General features: G+C 35.1%; 1 long non-coding RNA gene across 4 annotated transcripts; it reads left to right on the top strand.

Moving 5' to 3' along the window:
• The first annotated feature begins 1635 nt into the window (after window positions 1-1635).
• LOC133734490 (uncharacterized) lies at window positions 1636-8815 on the top strand. Of its 4 annotated transcripts, none has more exons than XR_009858343.1 (10): window positions 1636-1888; window positions 2007-2049; window positions 2687-2776; window positions 3824-3899; window positions 4742-4786; window positions 5537-5729; window positions 5813-5917; window positions 6011-6637; window positions 7227-7297; window positions 8342-8815. It is a non-coding gene; the product is annotated as an uncharacterized LOC133734490 (long non-coding RNA). The 4 variants fall into 4 exon arrangements; XR_009858344.1 differs by having other exon boundaries at window positions 5537-5732; window positions 6011-6564; XR_009858342.1 differs by having other exon boundaries at window positions 2679-2776; window positions 5537-5732.
• The last annotated feature ends 2197 nt before the right edge of the window (window positions 8816-11012 follow it).

The following is an 11012-nucleotide window of genomic DNA, read 5'->3' as shown; positions in this document are numbered from 1 at the left end:
GCCACCCTCATCTATCACTCAGTGCGTTTTTTTGTAAATGATAAGCCTTTTTTAGTAGTAATGACTTCTATAAGTTTTCTGAGATGTTTGTAGTTTTTATTTGTATAAGAAATGCGTGTTGGCAAATGAGAACTAGATGATTGATTTTTCTTTAGAGAGCGAGGTTTTTTCTTGCTGAATTAGGATTGATTAAAAGCGAGCACCCCTTTAGACCATAATGAATAGTATTGGCTTAGATAGATTTCCGGATTTTATTGCAAGATTTCTTATTTAAGCGTATGTAGACTCCACCTTATTCCAGCTACTAATTTTAACGATATTGATACTTTTGTTCAAAAAAAAAAAAATGCGGCCCTCACAGAGATTTTCTGACTTTCAGTCTTAAATTTAAAATATCACACACAAGTGTGCAGGTAGAATTAGTTATCTAAAAAAGAAGTGGGTAGTCATGAACTTGTGTCTAGTAGAAATTCTTCCTTCATTAAGTATTTGGACTTGTCTGCAGATTCAAATTAGTAGATATGGGCCATTTTGAACTGATGCTCATGATTAGGTTTGTGTACATGAGACAATGGTGGATTAGTGAAAATTTCAATGAATGATTTTGGATGTGTATTTTATGGTTTTATGAATGGGCAATTTTAATTTTCAGATGCATGCATACCAATTGTAACAGGGGACTACTAATATGTGTTATCTCAAATTGCAAGCTACAACAAAGCACACCAAAATGTGTGGTTGCAGCTGAACAAAATCAACACAAAAAACAATTAGAAGTCTATTGTCTTTTTGGCATTGGGACGACATAAAATTGTAGTCTAAATGACAAAACAACAACATAAGTTAGACAAAAGTATTGGCTAAAGCGTATAATAACAACAAATAAGTGTGGTTGGAATTAATCACAGACAATATAAAAGACCTAATAAAAGACATTTCACACAACACTTAAGTGTCGTATGAATGTACCCTAGACCGACATTTAATTGTAGTCTGAAATACTTTACGACCACAGATAATTGTCGTTTAAAGTAAATTAGCACAACCTTTAATTGTTGTTGTATGAGAGAAGACACTACATACGAGTTTTCATATTTCTTATTTAAGGGCATTCAGACCACACAAATAAGTCTTGCAAATACGCTTCACAATAGTATTTAAAAAAGACTGTGGTTGGTTTGTTTATCAGACAATACAAAACTGTTATTTGAATGCTTTTAAAGATACAGATCACAATGTTCCCAAAATGCAAAATTCATCAGACAACACAAGACTTTTATTTTTTTATGTCGTCTGAAAAATCAGACGACAGAACTCTTCTGTCGTCTGATGCCCCCAAGAGACTACACCGTACTAGACGACATATTTTTGTTCGTTCAGACGACAGAACAGTTCTGTCGTCTGAAGGCCTTTTTAGCATATTGTAGCTACAAAAGCAGATTCCGCTTGAGAGTAGTAGCTTACCTTCAGTTTGACATGTATGTACTGGTACTGTCTTTCCAATTATACTATATATAAAAGATGAGTTCACTGTTCATTCGGGGTTACTGTTCATTCTGAGGCGAAAAAACGATTCTGCCCTCATTTGGATTTTTTTTACCCCTCTGCCACTGACCTATTTTTTCCCTCTCTCTTCTTCCAGAAGCCTCCCAGACCGACTTTTTTGCTCTCTTTTCTTCCTCTTTCTCCTTCACTCCCTCAGACGACTACCTCCTCAACTGCGGCTCTTCCTCCAACGCCGCCTTCTTCAACCACTTTAAGTTGTTGGGTTTACACAAGAAGTGAAACACAGAGACACATCCGTTCGATCTTTTGTTGTTGGTTGCTTATCAAAGGAGTGTTGAGAACGAGAGGATTTTCATCTGTGCCCTGTTTGCCGGCATGAAAGGTAATTTCTTTATGTAAATTTTGTGGTAATTTTGTTGGGTTTGGCTTTTTGGGGAGTATTAGGAAATTTGGATTTGGTTCTTTCCTGATTGCGATTTTGTGATTGGGTTGTCATGCAGTTTTTGCTGGATCTTCAGGATTGCCTGCTTTTCTGAGTTAAAGGTAATTGTTTTATGTAAATTTTTTGGTTAATTTTGTTGGGTTTGGGTTTGGGTTTTTGGGAGTATTCGATTAAGGTCTATTGGATTGGATGGTAGTTTACTTGATTTCATCAATTTGCTTTGTGATCTGTAAATGCTCTCATCAATCATACGGATTGAAAAGTGGTTGTAGCAAATGGATGAGTTTGGATGGCAGGTATATATGATATCCTGCTTTTCCAGATTCTTAGATAGTGGTCTACTAGGGTATTTTTCGCATGTTTTGATTGAGTGATATAAGCAGTTGTATTAGAATTTGTCTCAAAACATCCAACAAATTGAGAATGACCCAAACCTACACTCAATTAGACAAAAAAACAAACATGAACCCTTAATGAAGAACCCACCAGAAACTATCACCTCAGTGGCTGAGGAAATCTCTCTCACTATGGAAATGAAACCATCAGTCTCTCTATCTAAGCGAAAAGAAACCATCGAGAATTACTTTGAACAAGAGAATCTTTGTTGATATATATTCTTTTTTCAAGATTTCTACTTTGCTTTTGGATTACTTTGAACAAGCCTGAAATAGTTTCACTTGGAAATGAAATTTTGGTATGAGAATCAGTATTTTTTATTGAGATCTTACAGTTTTGCAGTTCTCTAAGGTTGAATTGCTCCCACAAGGCTTGGAAACCTGGTTTCAATTGTTTCCAGTAGGTTTGGACATCCGGTTTCTTTTACAGAAGGTATGACTTTTTTTCAGCAATATCAGTTGCTCTGTTTTTATTTTTCTCCAGTTCAATATTGCATGTAAAGTCTTTTTCTGAACTCAACCATGCTTTGTTCTTTATTTATCTAACTCTTAAACTAAGAAAATATATCATTTGTGTTTATCCACTGGATGTATAGTTGTAAATAGCATTATGGTCTCACAGTTTACTGCATGATTATTTTTATTTATTGTAAATATGATCATGGTCTGATAGTTACGCATTTTGTTGAAAGAAGTTACTGTGTGTTTGTACTATTGTTGTGCCTTTTTGGTTAACTTCAATTGTCATGCTAATATATATTTTTGATATTTGTATATGTTCTCGATTTACTTTATACATTGGTTTCCAAGTAAAGTATAGCTGATTTCTTTTTATTTATCATCTGCACACATGCAGTAGTATCATGCTCTATTTTTACCTGTATGTCCTGGGCTAATGTAGTCAATGGTTTCTTAGGCTAAATGTTTTCAGTTTAGTATTGATTCATGAGTTGTAATGCAAGCTTTATAAAATGGATTTCAACAAAAAAAAGTATTCACTAGCTATATATCTATCTTATTCTGCAGGTGTATTACCTTAGTTTAATACAGAGTGGCAGTGGTTGCTGTTGGTTTTCTTGCAATTAAATCAGATGAATAGACTATTTGTTTTCTAATTTTAAGAAAATTAAATTCAATACTTTCTTCAATTTCTAATGTGAATCAAATTCATTACATATTGCTGTAGTGATATAAATAAGAATACTCTGGTTATATTGTATCTACTCATTCATCATTGTTCTCATCGCTGTTTCCCCTTCTCTTTTTTGTGCATCTTTATCTATTAAAACTTTCATTGATTATTTTCTATGTACTTCAAACTTGATTGTCTATACTGAACAAGTTGTGGAGACATTTGCAGAGTTAAAAATTATGCTCTGAAGTAAATATAATTGATCACTATTTTAATGCACTCAGTTTATTAACATGGTGACCATGTTAACTGAAATAATGTTAACATGATCAATTTGCATATTAACAGAAATACTGAAAGCGAAGTAGAGATTCATAGAAAGATTTGGATCAGGTTTGGGAGGGATCTTTCAGCAAAAGAAGAGGTGTGGCTTACTTTTATGGATGTTGTATACTTAGTTGATTGAATATATATGCAAAGATTTTACAATCAGTCTTGGTCAATTGTTTTGTTTCTAGAACAGTTCCTATTATGTTCGACCTCAGTTGCTTTGCTTTCTGTTTGTGAATTGCATACCAGCTTGATCTGATCATGTATTTGAAAAAACTGAATGCTCTTTGAATTTATCTCTGTTTTTTTTTTTTTCCCTTTTTGTTTTTGGGTAAATTGTATGAATATCATTGTGAGCTGTCTGGGTCAATTGCATCCAATTGTTGACTGTGAAAGTGATATTGGCTTAATTCTTCTTCGTCGGTATTTCCGAAGAGTTAAGTATGAACAACAGAAATAGAGAGAGAGAGAGAGGGGGGGGGGGGGGAGAGAGAGAGAGGCGCGAATAAAGAAGATGCACTTTCTTTTTCAGTAGAAAAGCGAAAGATTAAATTTTTACAGAGATTAGGGGAGCCGTATCTACGAAACTTACGAAATGTTTTCTTTGCCTATTGAGGTGGTGACAAATTTAACTCAAGTGTCCAGAGTTGGGGGCAAAACCTTTGTCGTAGGATTGCACAATTCTAATACTTTTTGTTGTTTGGGTTTTGCAGATTGTATGCAACAGTCTTCGTATTGTTTTACTACCACTGTTCCTTTGTCTGTTGGTTAACATTATCTTGATCTCTTATTATTATTCAGTTATAACTGCTAGAGTTTATTAACTTGGTCTTTGGTTTTGTCTATATACATTGTTTTCTTTTTTTGTATTCAGTTTATAGTTTCTGTAACCATGGTGGTCTTGAATTATCTAAATTCTGTTGTTTGATTCTGTAGACACTAGAAACGGTGTGCTATCAGCTTCTGTAACTGTGGATTCAGGTATGAATTTGACACCTGTATGAGTTGTATACATTCTTACTGCAATGAACATTCAAGAGTTACCCGCAGCAGATGGTTCAATTCTTAAGATTTGTTGATATCCTGCACTTCTATTTTGTCTAGATCAGGAAAAAAAAAGAAAACAATAAGTGGAAGAGAACTATGTTTGTATTTCTTAATTTTAGCTTTTGTGATTGGAGTTCAAGTTCAAATTATTGTGTTGATAGGTTGTTGAAAGGGTTAATTAACAACTGAGTGTTAGTTCGGTTCAATGTTGTGAATTCTGGATAGTTTGATAATGGACATAATGTTATGGTTGATTACCTAGAAAACAGAGTTTGTTTGAGACTTATTCTTCACTTTGACATCACTCATGACTTTAATTTCTAAACCCTTGTTTAGACGAAGCTTTTGAGTTAAAGGTAGCAGTTTGACTGTATAACTAATTGCCTTAAATGTTTAGCTGAAAGTGAATAACTAAGTTTCATTGATGATTTATATTTTTTTGTGTATGGAGAAAGAAGTAAGGAATCTGACTTCAATAGATTGTGAACAAATGTTTACTGTTTATCTTTTTGTTTCTGCCTTTTTGATGTGATTACAAGTGTTAATTTTTGTATAGACAAATTTAGTTTCATCAAAAATTTATCCAATATATAGTCATCTTTAATTTATAGATTGTACATTGATTTGCAGATTATAAAGCATAATCGTTTAAAGTTTTTAAGTCATTTATCTTTTTTGATACAGTTATGGCGTCAAAGATGAGATGCAGCAGAACAAAAAAAATTGATACAACAAGGTCATGCTGAAAATTATAATGATCAAAGGAGAATGCAAGAAATCTATAATCATCAGAATTTTGTTTCCAGTACAGTTCAAAGTGAAGGTTCTGTTTTTAAGAGAGGTCAACATTCTGAGGTTAAATCAAGGATATCAAGACGTGGTGAGTGTGTATTATCAAATTTTAAATGTTCATTCAAATGAATATTCAAAGTAACTAATATTGTTTAAATTTGGTTGCAGCATTTGAGTTAGCAATGACAGAACAGAATCAATGTCTAGACAGTCAGTATAGTTCTGTATGTCAAAATGTGAATATATCTGAACATCGGAACAAACGATTTAGAGGTGAGTTTGTTTGGTGATATAAACCTGTATCTTCGTACTACATACACATTGATTTTACAATGCTGATTTGTTTATGTTGATTTTCAAATGCAGAAACATTGGAGCATTCAGAAAGTAGTAGTTCTTCTCAATTTGTGCAGACCGATGAAATTATACATACATCTAAAGCCGAAACACTATTCCTCGACACTGTTCATTCAACTGTTCATTTAACATTGAAATGACGTTTTTGCCCTTCTATTGGATTGGAAGATGTTCTTTGCCCGATCTACGGTTCTGAGACCGTCAATTTGTTTTGGTGAAAGGAAAAAAAGAGTGATCGATAGAGAGAGACTGTGAGAGGAAAAAAAGAGTGATCGATCTAGATTTAGAAACTGTGAAAGGAGACATAATTTAGAAAGAAGGAGAACTGGGATCTGATTCTGGATTTGTTTTTGGTTGCTTGGAAGGGTTTGACTTACCCACATCGGTTGATAGTCGGTAATTTAGAAAGAAGGAGAAGAAGGATTTGAAGCCGGTTTTGCTCTTTGTCGTTGGTGAATTAGGGCCTGTCGCTGTCAATTTGGATCAGAGGGTCGGTTTTGAAGAGAAAGAGAGAGAAAGGTTGTCGTTCAGACCCAAAAAACAAAAACAAAAACAAAAGAAAGGTTTGTGGTGTTTGAAGAGGATTTGGTTTCAACAGTACCGAATTTGTGGCTTTAGTGAGTTTGACAAGAGTTTGTAAGTTTTCTGCTTTTACTGCTATTGCTTTTGTCAGTTTTTGTGTGATTCAGTTTTTGAGTGGGTCTTTTGTTGTTGGTGGTTTTGAATTGGTATAGGTTTCTGCGTTTTGGGGGGGGGGGGGGGGGGTGTTTTGTTTGTCTGCGGGTCTGGGTTGTTGATTATTGATTGGAGAGGTTTCATTTCAAGTTATGATTTTACTATATGTTATATCGATGAGGAAGTTATTAGAATCTCTTAGATGTTGTGGCTTAACATGTTGCGAACGAAGATAGAGTTATTAGAATCACAAGCATACCAGAGAATCATTTCTTATGATTACAATCCCTAATTATTAGCCTTTCATTCATAACATCAAAATAAACCCAAGTAAACATACACAAATGTGGGGATCAATAAGATGTGATCTTCAAACAATGGTAATCTTCAATAGTTTAAGTGAAAATTGGCTGTCAGCTTTATTTAAAACAACAGAGAGAACAATTTCTGTTTTATGGGAATTTGTGACTAAAGACAATGTTGGGAATTTCTGATGTTAGTACTAATTTTTTTTATCTCTAAATAACTTTTGATTTTCCATAATTTGCAGTCTTTGTAAAGTCTGAGGCATTCAAATAGAAAAGGGAAGAAGGGAAATCAGTTTCATCTCGAATTTCATAGGTGAGACTTCAATCTTTTATTCTGTGCCTTTTCTCATTTAAGTATATTTGTCGCTTTCAAATCTGATCAAATAGCCATCCTGTGTTTGGTTGATTGAGTATTCTATGCCTTTTATCATTTAAGTATATTTCTCGCTTTAAAATAGGACAAGTGGAAGTTATTTGTGACTGTGTGAGAATGTGATTTGAAATTCTTTCTGGGTGCTGTATTTGATGGGTGAAGGATTGGAATAGTTGATAAGAAATAAGGTTTTGAATCATTTTGTGATTGCTCTTGATGAGCCACGACATCCTTTTTTTATTTTATTTCCCGGCTCTCTCTTTGCTCTTCTTTTCCTTAATCATTGCTCCTTGATATTGATCGTTGAAATTAAACTAAGTCGTTTTGTTTTCTATGATTTTTTTTTTTTTTTTGATTCCTGTTCTTTCTGGGAATTATTGAAGAAGTAGGGATTTAGACCTTCTTGGCTTATTTCTGTGGATTGATGACTTTTTAGGGGCAGTTGCTGCAAGTAGTCCTAACTTTATTAATGGAATCCTCTGATAAGTGCTATGTTTTGTAGAATTCTGAAACTTCTGCAATGAAGTTACCTTCGCAGCTTGGTTCTTTTCTTTGTATTAACATTTGGTTGATGCCTCATCATGTGCACTTTAGTATACAGTTAACATACATGTCCCTTGGTAGTGTCATTGATGCCTTTTTGTTAATCTTCCGCAATATTCTTAATTTCAAAGCTTAATTCTATACATGAACTTCAGTAGTTCACTGTTGTTCCCTTCTATTGCAGTATTCTTTTGATATTAAGTAGTTTGTTTGCAATATAAGGGTTTGATATTGCCATTAGTTTTATATTCTTATACAATAGGAATTCAAGTTCAAAACTATCTCTACTATTCTGTTACATATCTGAAACACTCAAAAGCTTTTTCTTGAAAAAAAAAAGCGAAATCTATCAATGCAAGTATGGTATACGTTACATATATTTTTCTAATGGTTATATTGCAAACAAACATCAGCTAACATTTTCCTTTACTCATTCTGCAGAAAATCAGCATTCTCATACATCTATATGCACAGGAACAAAAAGAATAAAGCTGCAAGTACATCTGTCCAGCATAACAGAAGGACAATGCTTCAACATGTAACCAATGCTTTTTCTCATACATTCTGTTTCACTTGGACTTCCACAAATTCATCTCTATGATCGTACATTAGTAATTCCCGCAGCAAAGCGCGGGTGCTCTTTCTAGTTATATATAAACACTACCAGACACCCTACCTTTTAGAAGTAAACAGTTTTCAATATTATTGAAGTGCAATTGAGATATTAACGCATGGTATATACATTACAGTCCTCATTGTGGAACAAATTCTCTATCTTCTCTTATCCACTTTTTGGTTGTGGGGTGTCTGAGCTTCGTTTGTGAAGCATTTTCTCAAACTCTTTCCTTCGTCTTTTAACTTTCGGAGTTCTGTAGGTACGTCCTTAAAATAGCAAAATGCTTTTCTTTATGACCATATAGATCTTGAAATCTTTTAAGCTGATCAATGGCTCCTATAACTTCAGTAATAGCTCTACTATATACGCATTAAAAAAATAGCTCTACTATATAACTAGGGAAATAGAAGATAAAAGCCACTTTTTAGTTAATGATAATCAACTTCATTGACTTTTCATATTATTCCAACCATGACAGACATGGATGTAGGTATTCTCATCACAGTATACTTCCCTTGGAAGTACTTGGTAATAAGTGAAACTAAATTTCAGAAAAAAAAAAAAAGGCAAGTTAAATTCAGAAACTATATTCTTGTTACTCTTTTTTGAGTAAAATGATGTTAGCCCTTTATTGAAAATGAAAGATTACAACGATATGATGCAAAAATGCATCAACCATGAAAGAAACAACACAAAAAGAAAAGATGCAAAAATTGCATCTGAAATACAAGGAAAAAAGGAAAAACGCAAGAGTAGCAACGTCGAAACGCTAGCTAATTTTACATTACGGATTGCAGCCGTGTAGTGAATTGAGTAGTCGGTGGTTTGACTACCCATCGAACTCCAACGCACAAATTGACAAAAATCAACTTGGCGTTGGAATGAAGGCACTCTCCCACCTAAAGATCGAAGCCGGCCAAGGGTGTCAGAACATGGCCATGTTGGCAGACGATCTTTCACGAACAAATACCATAGAATTGGGTCTTGGATCCAATACCAATAAAGCACAGGAGCCCCAATCCATTCTTGCAAACAAACAGCCCACAAAAAAACATGGGTCGCAGTCCAAGTCCAACGTCCACCCGGATCCCAGATCCGAATACATTTGCAAAAACCACCCGGATCCCAGATCTGGATCCGAAACTGTGGAAGCCCAAATCCGCTTGTCCACCTATGGCTGCTTCGGCCCATGTCCAAAAACTCTTGAGCCCAAAACCCACTAGGTCTTCGCCCCATACCCAAAGCATCTGGGCAATCGACCTTACCGCCGACGACACACCCGGTATCCGTCGCCGCCATGCCTCCAATCAAAGGGCCGTCGTCTACCTCACCACGCAGATCTCGAAGATCGTCGACTGCCCAAAAAAGGTCGCCTACACCAGACCACAGCCTGCTCATCACACCGTCAGCGCCAGAATGGTACGACCTGCTAAGACCACCGTGAGAGAGAGGGAACATATTCAACCCACTACATGGATCCCACTCCTGCCTACAACCACCGCCGCCTTCCTTCGTCAATCCAAAATTCCTTTGGCTCGCCGGCATGACCACACCAACGCCAAAACTCTCCTCAAACAACACTCTACCATCGAAAACAGCAAGAGCCAACACACAGAGGCCGAAGCCTAGAAGTATCTCCATGAATGGAACAGATTTAGGATGCGACGGCCACGAGACGCGCCGCTCCACAAACCCTAGCAGAGCGCTAGGGGCCTATATATTCTTGTTACTCTTAAGTACTTCATAGAATTGCGACATATAAATAGTTTGTAGACTGCTCATCTCCCATCTAGAGGAAGAAAAATCAATAATTTTTTGTGATTTGCATCTGCAATTCATTAAACAAAATTTCTTAAAGCATCATCAAATACATATCCATGCTTTTTCATATGGCAAATTCATAAGACTTGAAAAGAATAAATAAAAGGCGCATTTCTACTTTTCAGTAAATTCTGTGATGGATGGTCAATTAGTCAATTACACATGCGGTTTCAATTATCTCCTCGTCAAATTTATTGAAGATCATATCTGAATAACAAACTTGTAGATGTAGTTGTTCTGTGATCAATTTGATGGATGTCTTTCTCTTGTCATACTTACCAGTTACAACATTTGTTAATTTGCTGCTAAATTACACCTTGGAAACTAAGATTAAATAATCATTAGTGATTAGTGCACCACACATATAGATAGGTACTATGCTGAATGCAGGTGAACACTCTAATTGCATATATATAACTGTTAACTACAGAAAATTAGGTTCCGTCCTTCTCATTGAGCAGGTCTTGTAAAACTATCCATGTCTAACTCATGGTGTCCCATTTGCTTTTAAATCCTAGCTAGAAGTAACAAACGAAACACTATCCGCGTACAGTCATATTTCTCTTTTACACAACAAAATTTCTCTGAACTAATTTTTATCTCAAAAGCTCTGAAGTACAGGGTTTAGACTGCCAAATTCAAGAAAGAGTTTAGACTGCCAACTCAGAGAAAGTA

This window comes from Rosa rugosa, chromosome 2 (genome assembly GCF_958449725.1).
Source record: "Rosa rugosa chromosome 2, drRosRugo1.1, whole genome shotgun sequence".
NCBI lineage: Eukaryota > Viridiplantae > Streptophyta > Magnoliopsida > Rosales > Rosaceae > Rosa > Rosa rugosa.
Note: the sequence above shows the minus strand (reverse complement) of the source record. Positions and strands in the feature narration are given on the sequence as shown.